At 35.8% G+C, this 19,208-nt stretch overlaps 1 pseudogene; it reads right to left on the bottom strand.

Annotated features, from left to right (window-relative positions):
- Positions 1-693: 693 nt before the first annotated feature.
- LOC121828545 (Y-box-binding protein 1-like) lies at positions 694-1,592 on the bottom strand (annotated as a pseudogene).
- Between the last annotated feature and the right edge of the window lie 17,616 nt (positions 1,593-19,208).

Raw genomic sequence — 19,208 nt, 5'->3', positions numbered from 1 at the left:
CCCTTAAATATTCTGAAATTTTTGGTTTCTGTTATAATGTTTCCCTGTACATTTCTAATTGTGTTAATTTGGGCATCTCTTCCTTTCTCTTGGTTAATTGGGCCAATGGTCTGTTGATTTCATTATCTCCCCCAAAGAAGTAGCTCTTTGATTTGATGATTCTTTGTATTATTTTGTTTCTACTTCATTGATTTTTTTGTTCTGATTTTTATTATTTCTTTCTGACTACTGGATTTGAGTTTGGTTTGTTTTTGTTTTCCAAATTCTTAAGTTGTATCAAGTCATTCATTTATATTCTTTCTGATATTATTATTATTATTATTATTATTATTATTATATACCTTTATTTACAGTTTCTTGGAGTTTGTTGACTTTTTTGTTTTGAACAAAAATCAAGTTGTAAACTTTTATTACAATTTAAAATGAAGTTATTAAAAATCTCAACTTGACTAGATATGAAACAATTTAAGAACCATTAAAGGTGTTATTGAGAAAGAATAGGCCTTTAAAAAACAAAAAAAAAAGTGTTTATCATTACCAAAAATAGACATCTTTAGGCAAAAATAATGAAAACCTCATGATATACATAGACAATGCAGATAGTTCTAGTTTATCTGGACAATGCTCACAAACCAAGCACTTAACTCCTTCATCTCCAATCTTTGTTCATTTCTTATTGGTGGAATTTCATATTCATTTCTTCTTGATGGATGACCAAAATGGATGATGGTAGAGATGGTACTTAGCCCTACCCTGCTCAACTGATGGATCAGCTGCCTTTGTCTCTTTGCCATCTGTGGTTTAGGGTTCTCTGGGCCTCTGCTTCGGTAATTGAAGTTATAACATTGAGGTGGCTGCTGACCTTGGGTCTTGTCTCCTGATTTTCCTTGTCCTCTTCATTGCTGTCCTCTCTTGGCTGTCTTTGATATGAAGAGCCCCTGTGCAATTGTGGTCTGCAACCCCAATACATATTCTGTCCCACTAATCCACCTTGCTCTGCTGCACCTTGGTTATCAGCACTATCCATTGCTTCTCCTTGCATAGGAATGTTGGAATATTGTGATCGACCCCAATAGGGTCCCCACATGCAGTAAGGTGGGAACCATCATCTACAATAGGGCCAGAATTGTTGGGCTTGGAATTCAGGAGAGTTTTCTGATCCCTAGTTCTTTCCCCAACTCTCACTCTTCTGGTAATTGCATGGAGGACTACTATGATGAAGATAGCATCTACAATGGTTACTGTCTACTGTGTATTTACTGTCTTGAAGTGCAACTCCACCAGGGCTTGCAACATCTGCTACATCTGCATGTTTTTCTCTTTCAACAACATCAAACTCCACAGTCTCTCATCCACATTACACAGTACTTCCTGGAGTTGTTCTTTATGGCAGTTTGCTGTACTAAGTAATACATCTTCCTTGGTGCCATTCCTGTTGATGAAACCATATTAATTCCTTACATTTGACCATTTTACTGTTCCCAAACCTTCACTGCAATGTCCGTGGGTGCCATGGATGTGAGGCCGGCTGGGCTGCCACTACGTTGGTTCTGACTTTTAATGTACGCTCTTAGAGTTATAAATTCCTCCATTAAGACTTCTTTTAATTTGTTGCAGAGTTTTTGTTGTGTTGCTTTCATTTTCACTGAGCTCCAGAAAAATTTTAAATTTCTTTCGACACCCATTTATCATTCAGTTATGTATTATTTAATCTCCCTGAGTTTGTATAATGACTAGAGGTTTGTTTGCTGTTGATCTAAAGCTGAATTATAGTCAGATACACTATAATGAATTATTTAAATTGTTCTGAATTTGTTAACATTTGTTTCATGTCCCAGTATAATGTCTGTATTACAGAAGTGTACATGTGTGGATGAGAAAAATTTATTATCTTTGGTATTTGGATGGATGTTCTTTAGACATCTCCTAGATTCACTTGATGTATGATGTTATTTAATTATGACATTTCTATGCTTAAATTTTACTCAGATGATCTGTCTATTGACAAAAGTCGGTTGTAGTAATCACCTGGAATTACTAAGTTGAGATGAATCTGTGTCTTTTAGTCTATGGTGTGCTCTTTATAAAAGCAAATGAGTCAGAGTTTGGTTCACATATGTTTATGGTTACAATATCTTCTTGGTTAATTGATTCCCTTGATTAGAATGAAGTATCATATTTTATTTCTGCTGATTAATATTACATTAAAATTTATCTTGTCAAACATTAAGATAGTGAAGCCTACTTACTTCTTGGTCCCCATTAGCTTGGAATAGATTTTTTTCTATCTTTTTAATTTAAGGTGTTGCCTGTCACTAAAATTTACATGATATTGTTGTAGACAACAGAGATACAGATTTTGTTTCTTTATTCATTTAATGGACTCCTCTCTTTTGATTGAAGAGTTGAAGCCATTAATACTTATAGTTATAGAAATATATGTGTTGATCATTTTTTCCTTTTTGCAATCTTAGACCTATTTCCTTCTTCTGTAATTTTAGCTTCATTTCTTTCTATCATCTCTTGGGTATGCTTATTTTTCTTTTTAGACTAAATTATTGTTTCCAGTATTCTCTATAAAACTGTTTGATAAACATGATTTTTTTTACTTGTTAATATGAAAATTTTTCATTAACTATGGAAAATAATTTTGTTTGGTATTGTAGTCTAGGTTGGTGTCCATGGTCCTTTAATACTTTAATTATATCTGTGTACATTCTTCTGGCGTTTAAAGTCTCCATTGAGAAGTTAGTCATTATTTGGAAGGATTTTCCTTTATATGTGACTATTGTTTGTCTCTTGTAGTTTTCAATATCCTCTCCTTATTCTATGTGTTTAATGCATTAAAGATAACATGCTATGGAGAATTTGTTTCTTGTCATGTCTATTTTGCCTTCTGTGTGCTTCTTGTATCTTTATGGTTATGTCTTGCCTTTATTTGGAAATGTTTATTTCTATGCTCTTGCTGAAGATATGTTCTATTCTACTTACATGAATTATTTTTCTTCTATGCATATAATTTGAAGACTTGAACTTTTCATGCTACTTATATTTCATGTATGTTCCTTTTCTGATTTTTCTCTTTTAATTTTCTATATTCGTTACTTTACTGATCAAATCTGTCTACTTTATCTTCAGGTCTTAGTAGTCAGCTATCCCCTTGTAAGGCTTTCCCTTGTTCCTTTTCTAACTAGAACACTGAATATTTTAATTCCAATTTCATTTCTGCTTGAGTTTTCCTCAATATTTCTATCTCTTTACTAAATTCTGTTTCAAATTCTGACTTGTTTTTGTCATTCATTCTACATATATAAATGTTTTCTTGGACAATACTTGGGCATTTATTTCTGTCCTCTGTATGTTAATTGAGATCTTTGTGCCCTCTTTAAATGACCTGAACTCCTTGATCAAGTTTATAAATGTTCTTTTTTAATGATTTTTTTTGATATTTAATAATTTCTGAAGAACCTTGCAACAAAAACTTCTTTTAAATTCTGTCTCCAAGCCGGGCGTGGTGGCGCACGCCTTTAATCCCAGCACTCGGGAGGCAGAGCCAGGCGGATCTTTGTGAGTTCGAGGCCAGCCTGGGCTACCAAGTGAGCTCCAGGAAAGGCGCAAAGCTACACAGAGAAACCCTGTCTCGAAAAACCAAAAAAAAAAAAAATAAAATAAAAAAAAAAAAATAAATAAATAAATAAATTCTGTCTCCAAAGATTCATTTAGCAATTCTCAATACAGAATATTTCTGCAAGGATAATGAGTTTGGGGAAGGGAGCAGTGCTTTGGTCTTTTAAATTGTTGGTGTTGTTGGTGTTATATCAGCATGTAGACTCCTTTTCTTGGTTGTATGTCTGACATTGGATTCTAGTCTTTATCAGGCTGGGCAGGTACAAAACTTAAATGAGATGACCTAGCTCTGACTGCACCGCTATTACACCAGCTTAGCCTGGTCAGCTACCAACAACCAAGCACATGAGCATCGTTTCTGGATCCCTGAACCTTTCTCTGGCTCTGGGTCTCTATATCTGCTTTGTACAATCTCCTTCTCTCAGGTCTAGTTCCAAACTTGTGGCTTACACATCCAAGGCTTTATCTGGTCAGCTGCTCAGAATCTTGCCTCCAGCACCATCTCCACAGTCTCAAACCTAGCTTTGATGACACAGAGCTTACATAGGTTTTCCCTGGTAAGTGCCCTCAATCTCCACTTTACAAAACCTGGCTTTGGATGCACAGCTCACACACCAGCCTTGCTTGGAGAAATTTTCCAAAGAATGCCAAAAAATTTCATCTCAACCTGAAGTTGTTAAGAGCACAGAAAAGCATGCATTTTATGAGAATTTTTATGATAAGAAAATTTTTACTTGATATTTCATATGACTCCTGAAAATGAAATCAACACCTAAGTTTAAAATTAATATATTAAGAAGCGATATCAAATTTAAGAAAAAAAACAGATTTGAGATAAAATAAGCTTATGCAAACAGTTTGGCCACTGCATTCTTGAATGTAAACTCATAAAAGAAATAGTACCTTTATTTCACTTATCATCAGGTGAACCCTGACTGTTATAATAATACTTGGTCCTAAGAATGAAGACTAGATGGTAATTACTGTCATCAAAAACCAAGAAACAAAGCCTTCAATCTCATAATCCTACTAAAACCCAGAGGAATGTGAAGATGCCTTGAAGTCAATCCTTCAGTTGACGAGAAATCAATGCATGGATAAGATTGCTGTGATAACTCTGGTGTGACTTCATATTGAGTTCAAAAAAGGACTTAAACATATTCCCACTAACTCTTGAGGTGATTGCTAACAAGGTCAGCAGACGAGGCTTGTAATAAATACTGTATTGGGGAGAATTAATTTTCTGCAGATCACATGAAGAAATAGTACTATCGATTATATTAAATTATCTATAATACTGCTTTTCTAAATATGGGAATCCAAATTTAGAAGAAACTCTTAATAAGATATAGATAAAAGTATTTGTTTTTTATATCTATCTTATAAACAATATGAACAGTATCATAAATCTTTAATTTATAATATTTATATAAAATTTATTATGTATTATATTCATATAATATATGTTAAAAATTTGTAATTTGAAAAAATTACCTTGCTGTGTAGAATGTCTTCTTACCATGGCTGACTTCAAACCTCCAGTACTTTAATGCATGCCTTGCCTAAAACCTGAAAACATAAATATCGTATCTCACACCATGATGAGACAATTCTACATACTACCTGTCCTTGTTAGGATTATCATTGCTATGATGAAACATCATTTCCACATTACTGTTCATCATGGAATGAAGTCAAAACAGGAACCTAAACAGAGCAGGAACCTGGAGACAAGAACTGATGCAGAAGCCATAGAGGAGTGCTGCTTACTGGCTTGCTCACAATGGTTTGCTCAGCCTGCTTTCTTATAGAACCTAGGACCACCATCCCAGGGACAGCCCCACTCACAACAGGCTGGACCTTTCCCCATTAATTGCTAATTAAGAAAATGCCTCTATAGGCTTGCCTATAAACCAATCTTATGGAGGTATTTTCTTAATTGAGATTCCTTTCTACCACATGACTTGAGCTTATCTCAAGTTGACAAAGAACTATCTAGCATACCATCCAATTATATACTCATGTTTGATATTTTAAGTGATTTGTTATGATATATTTGATCACAGGTACAAATTCAGCCCTCATATCTTTCAGCAATATGCACATCAATATTCTTCTAATACTGAATTTTATTATTTATTTCTTTGTTTTTGAAGCAGAGATTTGCTGTATTGTCTGCAGCGCGCTCCTCGGCCAGCGAGGAAGAACGACCACCATGCGAGGATCCTTCTCAGAACACACTTTATTGGAGCGCCTCTTGGTTAAGGGAGAGCGGGAGGTGAGGGGCCCCGAGAACTAAACTGCAGCTGCTTATAAAGGGAATCAGGCAAACGTGCCGTACTATGATTGGGTCCCGCCAGAAGGCGAACACGGGGAGCCACGGGATAGGCTGAGGACATAAGGCCAATTACCATACTCGTGCATCATAGCCAAATATGGAGTTGTTTACAGCTAGGCTCCCAGGAAGCCAGCGCCATCTTTGAATAGCGGCTCCCTACAATTGTCCATGTTCTTAAACTCATGATTCAGCAGTACCAGTACAATAGGTCTGTGAGTCTATCGTTGTCTCTATTTAACTTTCATTCAGGGTTGGAGAGATAGCTTACTCTATAAAATACCTGTTTAGCAGGTGTAAGAACCTGATTTTAGATCCCCAGCACCCACATCAAAACCTGGTTGTTGTTGCCGGGCGGTGGTGGCGCACGCCTTTAATCCCAGCACTCGGGAGGCAGAGGCAGGCGGATCTCTGTGAGTTCGAGGCTAGCCTGGGCTACCAAGTGAGTCCTAGGAAAGGCGCAAAGCTACACAGAGAAACCCTGTCTCGAAAAATAAAAAATAATAATAATAATAATAATAATAATAATAAAATAAAATAAAAAAACCTGGTTGTTAGCAGCAGAGTATGTGACCTGGTGTTTTGCTAGGTGCAGGGATGAGACTGGAGACACATAAATTCCCAGTACCCACTGATCAGTAAGGAAAACTGTCCTCAAAACCAGTAAGTGGAAACAGAAGCATCTCAAATGGCTGAAAGACACATAAAGAATTGTTCAACATCCTTAGCCATCATGGAAATGCAAATCAAAACATCTCTGAGATACCATCTTACACCTCTCAGAATGGCTAAGATCAAAACACTGATGACAGCCTATGCTGGAGAGGATGTGGAGTAAGAGGAACACACTTCCAGTGCTGGAGGAATTGCAAACTTGTACAGCCACTTTGGAAGTCAGTATGGTGGCTTCTCAGCAAACGGGGAATCAATCTACTTAATGATCAAGCAATACAACTCATGGGCATATACCCAAAGGATGCACATTCATACCACAGGGACCTTTGCTCAACTATGTTCAAAGCAGCATTATTCATAATAGCCAGAACCTGGAAACAACCTAGATGCCCCTCAACTGGAGAACAGATAAAGAAAACTGTGGTACATTTACAATGGAATAGTACTCAGCCATTAAAAAAATGACATCATTAAATTTGCAGGCAAATAGGTGGAACCAGAAAAAAACATTCTGAGTGTGGTAACCCAGGCCCCAAAAGAAAAACACAGTATGTATTCATGCATAAGTAGATATCAATTGTAAAGCAAAGGATAACCAGCTACAATTCACAACCCCGGAGAAGCTAGGTAACAAGAAGGACCCTAAGAGAGATACTCATGGATCCCCCTAGGAAGAGGAAATAAATAAGATCTCCTGAATAAATTAGGAGTGTAAGTGGGGGAGGTAAGGGGAGGTGGCAAGAGAACATGAGGGAACAGGTTGGTCCAGTTGGAGGAGGGACAGAGAAGGAGAGCAAGGAAAGGCTATCTTCATAGAGGGAGCCATTAGGGGTTAGGAAGAAACCTGGTGCTAGGGAAATTCCCGGAATCCATAAGGATGAACCCAGGTAAGACTTCAAGCAATAGTAGAGGGAGTCCCTGAACTGGCCTTCCCCTGTAATCACATTGATGTCTACCCATATTGTCATCATAGAACCTTCATCCAGTAACTGATGGAAGCAGATGCAGGGATTCACAGGCAAGCACTAGGTGGAGCTCCTGGAGTCCAGTTCAAGAGATGGAGGAAGATTAATATGGGCAAAGGGGTCAAGATCATGATGGGGAATTCCACAGAGACAGCTGACCCCAAGCTAGTTGGAGATCACTGACTCTGGACTGAAAGCTGGGGAACCTGCATGGGATCAAACTAGGCCCTCCGAATATGGGTGACAACTGTGTGGCTTGAGCAGTTTGTGGGGCCACTGACAGTGGGAACAGGATTTATCCCTAGTGCATGAACTTGCTTTTTGGAGCCCATTCCCTATGGAGGGATACTTTGCTCCGCCTCAATACAGGGGGCAGGGGCTCAGTCCTGCCTCAACTTCATATGCCAGACTATTTAGAATCCCCCATGGGAGGCCTTACCGTCTCTTGAGAAAGGGATGGGGTGTGGGGTGAAGAGAAGGTGGGAAGATGAGTGGGAGGAGGGGAAGGAGGGGGAAGTACGATTGGTATGTAAAGTGGAAAAAAAAACCCTTTAAATAAAAAAGAAGGTATTCAGTATTTACCTTGGGCCAACACACACATGAGTAAACATGTGCATATCCACACATATGCAAATAAGACTATATATATATATATATATATATATATATATATATATATATATCACAAACACACATACAATCTCATCTAAGTTAACTTACAATGATTCATGAAATATGTCTTCATACTGATGAGATCAAACTGTCCACGGTTACATTACAGATTATTCAAATGCAAGTTTAAGTAGAATGTACTATTATTTTGATCTTTGTTTCCTTTACTCATACCATTAAAATCTATCATAACCGTCTTTCCCTTAATCTTGGCATTCAAGAAAGACTGAGTTACAAATACATGATTTTTCAATTAGTTCAATATAATAAATATGATAGCTTGAGAAATAAGGAATGAATAAAAAAGGCAACCAGAATTATAGTGTTGTAGCATCAAAACAAATGAAACTTTACTAAATACGATGAAGATAAATAAAAGATTATTGCACCATTCTTTTCTTACTGAGGCTGTTTAGTGACAAATGTTTTACATATCAAAAAAATCCCAGGATTTTGTTTCAGAATACTATTTTAAGGCATCTTGTATTTGTTTATGCTGTGGACATTTGTTTAATGATGCAAAGATGTGTTGCATTCTTTTATGTTGCATTTTTTAAACTCTGTGAAGCTGTTACTGTGCCTATCTAAAACACCTGATGGTCTTATAAAGAGTTGAACGGCCAATAGAGAGGTAGGAGAAAGGATAGGCAGGGCTGGAGGACAGAGAGAAAAAATAGAAGAAGAAATCTGGGAGGAGGAGAAGAAAAAGGAGCAAAAAAAAGTGAGAAAATAGGTGGCCAGCCACCCAGCAACACAGCCAGCCACAAAGAGTGAAAGTAAAATATACAGAAGTAAGAAAAGGAAAAAGACCAGAGGCAAAAGATAGAAAGGATAAATTAAGTTAAGAAAAGATGGCTAGAAATAAGCCAAGCTAAGGCCAGGCATTTATAGTTAAGAAAAAGCCTTCATGTGTGATTTATTTGGGAGCTGAGTGACTGCCCCCCCCCAAAAGAGAAAACAACACCAACAACAACCACAGGACTTTCCCTTCTGAGTGCTTTCCTTGCATCTTTGTGGTTTGTGGTACCATCGAAGTTTAGCAGTGCAATGAAACCAAACTGACAAGATGGGAGCAGATTATTCTGTTACTTTTTTAAGTCTTTGAGCTGCATGCCAGTCTAGGGCTGATCATGTCACACTGGTTCAACTTGCTGGTGATGTTCAGTAATTTTCTTCATACTGTTACAATCAATGACTTGAATAACTAACCATGCTTCATCTTCACACTTAGGAACAAAGCAATGACTTTGGAGTGTGTCCTGGTAAGTATCTGGCATTACTATTTGGATGTACGGTCTCTTAATCATTCCCAGAGCTCCTGAACAAGAATAGACATTTTTAATTTAAAGATTTGTTATTATTATTTCATATTTATGGGCCTTAATTTTTGTACAGTATATTTTGATAATATTATTTCCTCTTCCCCAATTACTTGTAGTTCCTCCCCAACTCCCAACCCAACTTCATATTTTTTTTTCTTAAAAAGCAAAACAAAATTCTAAACAACAGATAAACAAAAAACACAAAAGACAAGAAAGGTACCAAAGAAAAGATGCGGGGCAGAGCACAAAAAGCCCTCAGAGACCATTTTGTATTGGCCAACCACTCCTAAGTAGTTGCTCTGAAATGTGATTAATATACTCGGTGACTCTCCATTGGAGAACATTGATTTTTTTTTCTCTCCTGGTATGCATCAGTTGAAAATAGTTTCTTGCCTAGGAGAGGTTCTTAGTGCCAAGTGGCCCATCTCTGTTCTGGGATTTTTGTCTACCTTGAACTTTGGAAATTTTGAGAGTGCTGTCACAGTCTCTCTGTGTTTATATGTACGTCAGTCCTATTTTATCTGGAAGATACTCTTTCCTTGGGGTCATCCACCACCTTTGGCTCTTACAATCTTTCCAACCACTATTCCTCAGATATCCCCTCAGATGCTTAAGGGGAAGAGTTTAATGAAAACATCCCAATTAGGACTGAGTGTTTCAAAGTCTCTGACAGTGTGTATATTGCCAAGTTGTGAGTCTCTGTGTTAATTATCATTTACTGTAAGAAGAAGCTCCTCTGATGAGGGTTGAGTAAAGGACCAATCTAAATGATTCACAATATATCATTAGCAGTTATCTTATTGATGTGCTCCTTTAACAAAATAGTACTAGTAGTCTTTCTCTGTAGGTCCATGATCTATCTCATCTCTAGTTTTTGGTCAAGTTAACAGAGTCAGGTATGGGTTTTATCTCATGGAGTGGGGCATAAATCTGATAAAAAGCGATTATTTATTCTCTTAACATTTGTGCCATGACTTTATTAGTGTATCTTGCAAGTAGGTCACTGTTATAGGTTGCAGAGTTTGTAGTTTGGTGATATTAATAATATCTTTCTCCTCTTGTTTATTTAAAAATATTTATACACATGCACATATATATATATATACAATATTATGTAATACATATATATAAGTGTTAAATATATGTGAACTTTATATTTATATAAAAATTGTATACATTTATATATTATAAAAATATAAGCTGGGTGGTGGTGGTGGCACACGCCTTTAATCCCAGCACTTGGGAGGCAGAGCCAGGCAGACTCGGTGACTTTGAGGCCAGCTTGGGCTACCAAGTGAGTTCCAGGAAAGGCACAAAGCTACACAGAGAAACCCTGTCTCGAAAAACCAATAAAAAAAAAATACAAAACGCTGTGTCACCTATGACTTTTCAAACATCGTTAGAGTTATTTATATTTCCTTCTTTCCTCTCTTTTTATCCCCCTTCCTCCCCTCTTCTTTCTTTTAAGAAACTTTTAAAAATTATAATGTAAGTACATGGTATTTTATCTTCCTTTTCCTATCTCCAACTGATCTCATGTACTCTGCCCAATTTTCTCACTCTTGAAATCATGATTTCTGTCTTTAGTTGTTATTATTACACACACACACACACACACACACTACCTTAAAGCAGCCTCTCCAGTCCATTTGGTGATTTGGTATTACCTGTTACTATATGGCTTCAGAGCTGAACATTAAAGTTTAAATAGACTTCAAGTCTTTATTTTTAAAAAGCTAAAATTATGTCACCAAGCAAAACCTCCAATGCCAGGAATGGGTTACATCTTGTTGAGTCACTGGCCAAGATGGGCCCATTGAACCTCCCAAACACAACATACTATTGCCAATGCTTTGGGTTATGCTGTATAATCTGATGGTTATACCCTATCTCTGAAGACAACACTTACACTTACTTATATTATCAAACTGAAGAAGTTGAGGTGGTGCCTAACTCGAGGTTTAACCCCTATTGATTAGTATCCATGGTACCTGTAGGTACTCTGCCTATTCCTGAAAGAGAGGGATAATCACCAATATCACCCAGATACGAACCCTGCAAAAAACAATAGTGACCTGCCTGCAAGATACGCTGCTGCAATAACAGCACAATGTTATGGGAGTAATCAGTTGCTCTTAGATTGGATGGAAGACCCCCTTAAATGTTCCAAGACATGGAACCACACACTACTGTGTCCAAGTACCAGAGACTAGATAGGTTACAGATCTCAGAGAATTATCAATTCCCTATTATTCTGGGTAAAGACACAGCAATAAAATGACTTCTAATGCCATACTGCTACACCCATGTATAAGTACCTTACTGAACCCTCATCAGAGAATCTTCTTCTTGCAATAGATAGAACTTAAGACAGAGACCCAGAACTGGGCGACATGCAGAGTGAGAGACTTGGGAGCTTCAGTTAGGTAGGTAGACATAGAGAGATAAAGAAAATGAAAATAAGGGACTTCTTGTCCACAGAATGCAATGTTAGGAAAAACTGTGGAAGACTTGGTGGTAGGTATCTAATTTGAACCAATATTGGAAATGGAAGGACTGGAGAGACCTATGTTTTTTCAGGAATTAAATTCTTTATCTGTCCCATGGAAGGTGATCAGTGATTCCAAAGAGAACTATCATCATTGACATTATGTTCTAATAACTATCTCTTGTTTTGAGTGTATCACTACACTATCTATTGACCTCAACTTTCTTCTTGATAGGTCCTTGTTTAATGTCCAAACTCCTACAGGAGAGTCATGTTTTGAAATTCTAAACTTCTCCATTTGTTTTGGATGATGACAGCTTGACTGTGTTTTGTCTATGTATGGATTGCTTTTATCTTACTTTAAATAAAGGTTGTTGTGCTACTTTGGCATAAAATTGAATACTTTTCATATAATTTTATTAAATATAAGCTATTATCTGTTTCAGATATATTCCTTTTATACATTTTCTCTCTCCTTCTCTTTTTATCTTTTTCTTTTTTTGTTTTTGTTTTTGAGGCAGGGTTTCTCTGTGTAGCCTTGGCTGTCCAGAAACTCACTCTGTAGACCAGACTGGCCTCGAACTCACAGATATCAACCTGTCTCTGCCTCCCGAGTGCTGGGATTAAAGGTGTGTACTACCACTGCCTGGTTCTCCTCCTCTTAAATGCAGGGCATATATACAATGCTGCACGATAATGTACACTTTTTACAAGTATTTTCTTGTCCTATATTGGATTTAACCATGATATATTGTAAAATTTGCTGATGATTTCTTCTTCTTGATCACATTTCCTACTTATTATTTGAACCTTAGGAATGGCATATCAAATTTTAATTCTTATGACTGGTCTGTATACTTAATTTGATGATGCATCATTTTCATCCTCTTGGCTAGTACTTTGAACATACTGATAACAGCTCTTTCCCCATGATGTTTATCATTATTATATCCATCATCTAACTAGCTCAACATCTAAGCCTTCTTAGAGACATATTTTTCTTAACCACTTTTTTATCCTCCTGTATGGGACAAATTAGTGTATTTCCAAATATCTTCTGTTGGAAGATGCATATATAAATGATGAATTTGAACCATTCCCTAATCAAATTCTTGTCAATCCCAATTTTTTTTGTCATTTTTATAATTGTTACTATTTTTAAAATGATGCCCATAGACTAAAACAACAAAATTTGAGTTATTTACTTTGTTGCCACAGAATACTTCTCAGTTAGCTCCATGGAAGCCTAATGATTAGGCCAAGATTTCTGTCTACTGCTTGTATCATTTTTGGTAACCTCTTAGAAAAGCCTCTCTGATACAGTATTCTGGCAGCTGCGGTTTCATATCTTACTAGTTTAACAACTCCTCAACTATGTACTAGGTAAAGAAAAAGCTGCATAGATGTGGATGATATTGTAAGTTTATAAGCATATGATGAAAAATTTCAAAGTCCCTGATGAACATCCTACACTACAAATTTTACATTTTAGTTTGGGCCATTTTGTTCTATGCTCCCACTAACTATATTGTTTCTCTGAGATCACAGATGCTAATAGATTTAGGTTTTTTTAATAACTTTTTATGAAATTATAATTATATAATTTCATTCTTCCTTTTCCTTCTTCAAAATTCTCCCATATACCTTTGTTTGTTCGCTTTCAAATGTGTGGCTCTTTTTTCAATTAATGGTTGTTACGTGTATATACATACATTGAAGACTATTTTTTCCTGTTATCAGCATTTCTTAGTTGTTGGTAGTTCCTTTTGGGAGTGGTGGTGAGGCTTCATGGTGTTTCTCCTATCCACTTTTTAAAAATGTAATATTTATACAATAGTTTTTCTGGGGTTTACATTCAATCATTTTTTAAAACATATATATATCTTTTGATCTTTGATATATTCTTACCTCAAAATTTAAAACATATACTCAAAAAATTATAAAAATTATTCCATGAAAAGTACTATTTACCATATTTATTTATTTATTTAATTGTATTTAAAACATGGGATTAGTAAATCTCTTTTTTTACAAACCAGTACCAAGGTTTTGTTTCCTATTCAAAGGGGAATTTGTATATAGCTAAACAATTTTGATACTGTTCTGTGTGCTGGTTTGATATTTGTAAGCTTTAACACTTGAATTTTATGTTGAAAAAGCTATGCATATATACATAAGCCATCTCCAGATGAAGAAATATTTGTGCCTGTTGTATACGTACATGGATACAGAGATCTTTAGGCTGTATGTGACCAGTTGTATCACTTTGCAATGAATACAGCTAGTGTTTTGTAGGCAACAAATACAGGTTAATAAACACAGAAATAAGAATCCCATCCTACCAGAAGCTGAATGTGCTGAACTTGCTTCATATGAGCCATGGCTGACACAAGCAAGGTGGAATCAAAGGGTAAAAAACTTTTGACAAGCCATGCTTCACAATCCTGGCCACTGTGGATGGCCATGATTATCTTCAGACAAGATGACTGTGTGTAAATGGCTTATATACACTTAAATTAAACACAGCAGGGTTGTAGTAATCTCTGTTTGCATTTTACTTTCTGTGAGGAAGGAAATTGCTTGGACTTGGAACATTTCATTTAATGGCATTTTTAGTTACCTTTTGTACTTCTAATGCCAGAGTCGAAATTCATTCCAAATTACCCGGTAAGACAGAAGAAACTTTGGTCGTTTTTTGTTTATTTTTTTTTAATTGCAGTTGCTTCCTTACCAATTTTACTAAATTAAATGTGTTTTAAAGCATCTCAGCTCTTGAAACTTAATTATCCAAATCTCTGGGTGAAGTGTAACAAACAATGCAAACCCCATTTATGCAATTTATTTTGCAAAAGAAAATAATGGAATGCAGTTGTGCTAATGATATACACGTTTCTGTATTTTTCTCCCTTTTCGACAACAACTTAGCAAAGCCCTATCATTTTGAAACAAAAGCTTTAAGGGCATTTTGAGGCTTGGATTTGTCCATTCTATGCTTTTCAAAAGAGGTAAAGTGCATAATGGTGTATGCCTTTTGCAATCATGGAAGATTTTAATTCCTTCATTTTATCCTTCTATCAGTGAGTATTATTGACAGTTATACATAATAAGCTGTGAATAGAGATCATGGCTTGTAATTGTAATGTGTAAAGAAGAAGAAAAATGTTTAGATATTCAGTAGCTGAGGCACCATCAATTACATCCCAGAAGAATAACATCTGACTATCAGACCACTTAGGGGATACAACTTTAGTTTAAACTCAGGTATAATAAGAATATCTTTCATGTCCTTTGTATTTTCTAGAATAAAATATCTTTAGATCCATAATAATGCAGTACTATACACTTATGTTTCTTACCACCATGAACTAATTATATTACTTTTCTGAATTTTTTCCTGCTGCAACACTTACATTGAAGCATGTTTCTTTTGTTCATTGTGTTCTTGGAAGGTGGGTCCTGAGATCCTGTCTTTGGGATAGTAAATCCACACCAACCTCCATGAGTGATTAGGGATGCAGGCATGCAGAAATGCTCAAGCCCAAACTAAACAAAACCCCTTCCTTCACTAAACAAATGTACAAACAAAAGCCAAATGACAGTAGATCAACTAAAGGAGCTTTGCATAAGAGCAAACACAGAAAAGTATGTTGTCTTTATGCATCTTTACCATGCCTACAAATATCTCCTACAATAAATATGTATACACTTAAGTTTTTATTAGAGGGGCAGGTAGATAGTCGTATGAGAGGGTTTTGAGTCACTAAAAGGCAGGGGGCTTTGCTTTCAGATAGTGTATAAAGCAAGAACAAGCTAAATGCCCAATTCCAGAAGGAAGCAAATGTGAGAAAAGTGACTCAGGTTTTTCATTGCATGACCATCAATGGGCCAGGGTTGGTCTAAGTTTCAGGGTTTCTCATGATCGGTCTGTGTGACTCTGAATCCCATACTCCGTAGCTCTTAGTGCTACCCTGACCCTAACTTTAATAAAAAAAAATTTTGTAATTTGGCAATATGGATCTCAGTTTGAGAAAGCTGTGAATATGACCACAACATAAGTAACGTGTGGTGGAGTATTATCCTAAAGGTTAGGATGTCATACTGTCATTACACTTTGTGTGTGTGTGTGTGTGTGTGTGTGTGTGTGTGTGTGTGTGTGTGTGTGTGTGTGTATGTTTTCACCACAGTATGTGTATGAAGGAACCACCACAGGACACTTTATTTGAGTCAGTTCTCCTCTTCCATCAATGGATTCTGAAAATTGAACTCAAGGTATCAGGCTCAGTGCCAAGTATTTTTACCTTTGAGCCACTTCCTTGGCCACAGGACATTCTATTGATGATTGTCGCTGCTTTTTTCTGCCTTCTATGTACAGGTGATTCACTTTTGATCATTGAAAGCTAATAAGCAAATTGTATTAATATTTCTATAAAAATATTTTTGCTTTACTGACACATTTGTACTTTGCTTTATCCTAATTAACTGATAAATAATTTTGGAAGTCATCATCCCATTAATATTTTTTAAAATCAATGCAGTGCATATGATTCATTGTTGCAATTGTGAAGAATATTTTCGGTTCTTTACTGTTGATTTCCAAGAATAGAACACTTCCTATTGAAAGAAATCATAATGTGTTGCATCACGGGCCTCCTGTATTCTCCTGCTCCCTCTTTGGTTTGTTTGTTTGGTTGGTTTTATTTATTTATTTATTTATTTATTTATTTATTTATTTATTTATTTATTTATTTATTTTGTGTGTGTGTATGGTGCTTGTTATATGGATGGTATGTGCATGTGATATGCATGTCTATGGTGTATGTGCACATATGTCCCATGGGCATGTTTTCAGAGGGCAGAGGAAGACCTCAGGTGATTTCCTTTCTCACTCTCCTTACTTTCCAGTTTGATACAGGATATCTTAATGAACCTAAAGCTCATGATTTCAGCTAGACTGTCTGGCTGGTGATTTCCCAGGATCCTCCTGTCTGCACTTGCCACTGTTGGAGTTACAGGTACATGTGGCTATTGCTGACTTTTACATGTTTTAAGCTCCTGTCTTTGTGCTTTTATATGTCTGAGCCATCCCCCCACTTTCCTGAGCGAGAACAATCAAGACAATATATTTTAGACAATGGAAATAATCAGCCCATTTTAAAATGTTATCTCCTGTGATTATAGACATACATCATTCAATATATATCATTCATATAATTTATATAATCAATCATATATATATAAATATAAAACTATACGTGTGTATATAAATTTGTTTATGATCTTTCTTGAGATTTTGGAAGAAGGAAATCCAGTGACAAGATCTTAAAACTTTCCCAGTGCTTCTCTCTGAGAAATAGACTCTGGATCCCTGAGGCAACATACATCTCAGGAAAGCTGTCATGAAATTTAACATACACTGTTGTCACACTGTGGAACTTCATTTAACATTTCACTTTGACCCACTTTCATAACTGAAATCACCATTAAACAATAACAGTTTAACCATAAATTTTTTAATGAAGCTGCACAAAAGATGAAAAACATAAATGTGGGCACTAAAATATTAGCATGCTTATGTCATATAAAGGAAAGTAGCAATGTGTATGATTATTAATGCATCTATCACTTATGCATATTCACCACATATCCATCACAGAATTACAGATTATACCTAGAATAATTAATTAAAATTAGTTTTCCCATTACTAGCACATGCTTATTTATGCAGATCTCAGAATAACTGAATTTCGACTTATCCTCTCAGGTTTCCAGACATTTAAGTATGTTATTAGGACTGTGATTATTCGGCACCCCAACACTCAGGTATCACCCAACTTCATTACTACCTGATTAATTAACCTGTTTAAAGTGTGAAAGTTGGCACCTTGTCATTAGAATCCATGGGAATAACTAATGAGAAACTATGAAATAATTTGTACCTCAATTAAAAAAACCTGAACAAGGAGGTTTTATCTCATTATTCTTGCTTCCTGTTATCACCTATACAAAGCCAAGAAGATTTCACAAAACCTACTGTCTACAGACAGCAGGCTATGTAACATCTCAGGGAACATTTCACAGATCTTTAATAAAATGTGGTGTTATTCAACAGCAAAAGGTAAGGCAAGCAGTTTCCCTGGATAACATTCATTACAGAGCATCAGTGTGAAAACCAGGTACTTTGATCTCATACCTGACTCAGGTTTAAATGAGATTTCTATGTAAGAAAAAAAAGGAAAAGATGTAATCTAGTTCAATTTAGTCTGTGTAAAGGCTTTGGGAAAAATATCACAAGAGGTAATTAGTATTAAAGTACTATTAAATTATGACATTTCCATATATTAAGAAATGCAGCCCCAAGGCCAGACTCCTTTCAATAGGACTGATTTTATTCAGGGGCCACATCATAGCAGTATTCAAATAAAAAAAATTAGAAAGTTAATTTCAACTGTATTGTTTCCTCCTGCCTACATTTATAAGGTCATATATATCATAGAACAATATGAAAGGATCAAAGGGACTGAAGGAGAGGTCTTTGTAACACACTTATAGGTTCACTCTCCCACCTGTTAGTTGTCCACAGAGTTTCGAGGAAGAAAGGACACAATGTTTACAATTTATCCTTAAAGAAGTCACTGATTTTCCTCAGATTTAAGGTTATTATCCTGCACACATCTTTCCCTTTAGTACAAGTGCCATACTCTGAGCCATGGCAGGATATTTGCTATAAAACCCAGCCAATGTAAAATGAGGCATAGATGAATTCAGGTGATAATTAATTAGATAACCCTTTTAGAATTTCTTGAAATACATTCTGGATCCTGTCTAATGCTCTTTTGTCTAACTCTTTAAGGCGAGGCCACCCACACATAGTTTAAAAATATAGTCAAACCTTTAAAAATGCATATTTTCCAAATCAAGATTTCGTAAAGATAAAGTTTAAAATGACAAAATTTAATTAATCCACTTTAGCAAGAATGTTTCATACCTATTTTAGATTGCAAGCATTGCAGTTTTATTGAGTTGCAAATCAGTGTTGAAAATATAAAAACAAAGTTTTATTGACAAATTTTAAAAATCTTTGTTTTATTTTTTCTAAATATTTTATTTTTACTTTTTATTTATTC

This window comes from Peromyscus maniculatus, chromosome 4 (genome assembly GCF_049852395.1).
Source record: "Peromyscus maniculatus bairdii isolate BWxNUB_F1_BW_parent chromosome 4, HU_Pman_BW_mat_3.1, whole genome shotgun sequence".
In the NCBI taxonomy this organism is placed as follows: Eukaryota; Metazoa; Chordata; class Mammalia; order Rodentia; family Cricetidae; genus Peromyscus; species Peromyscus maniculatus.
Note: the sequence above shows the minus strand (reverse complement) of the source record. Positions and strands in the feature narration are given on the sequence as shown.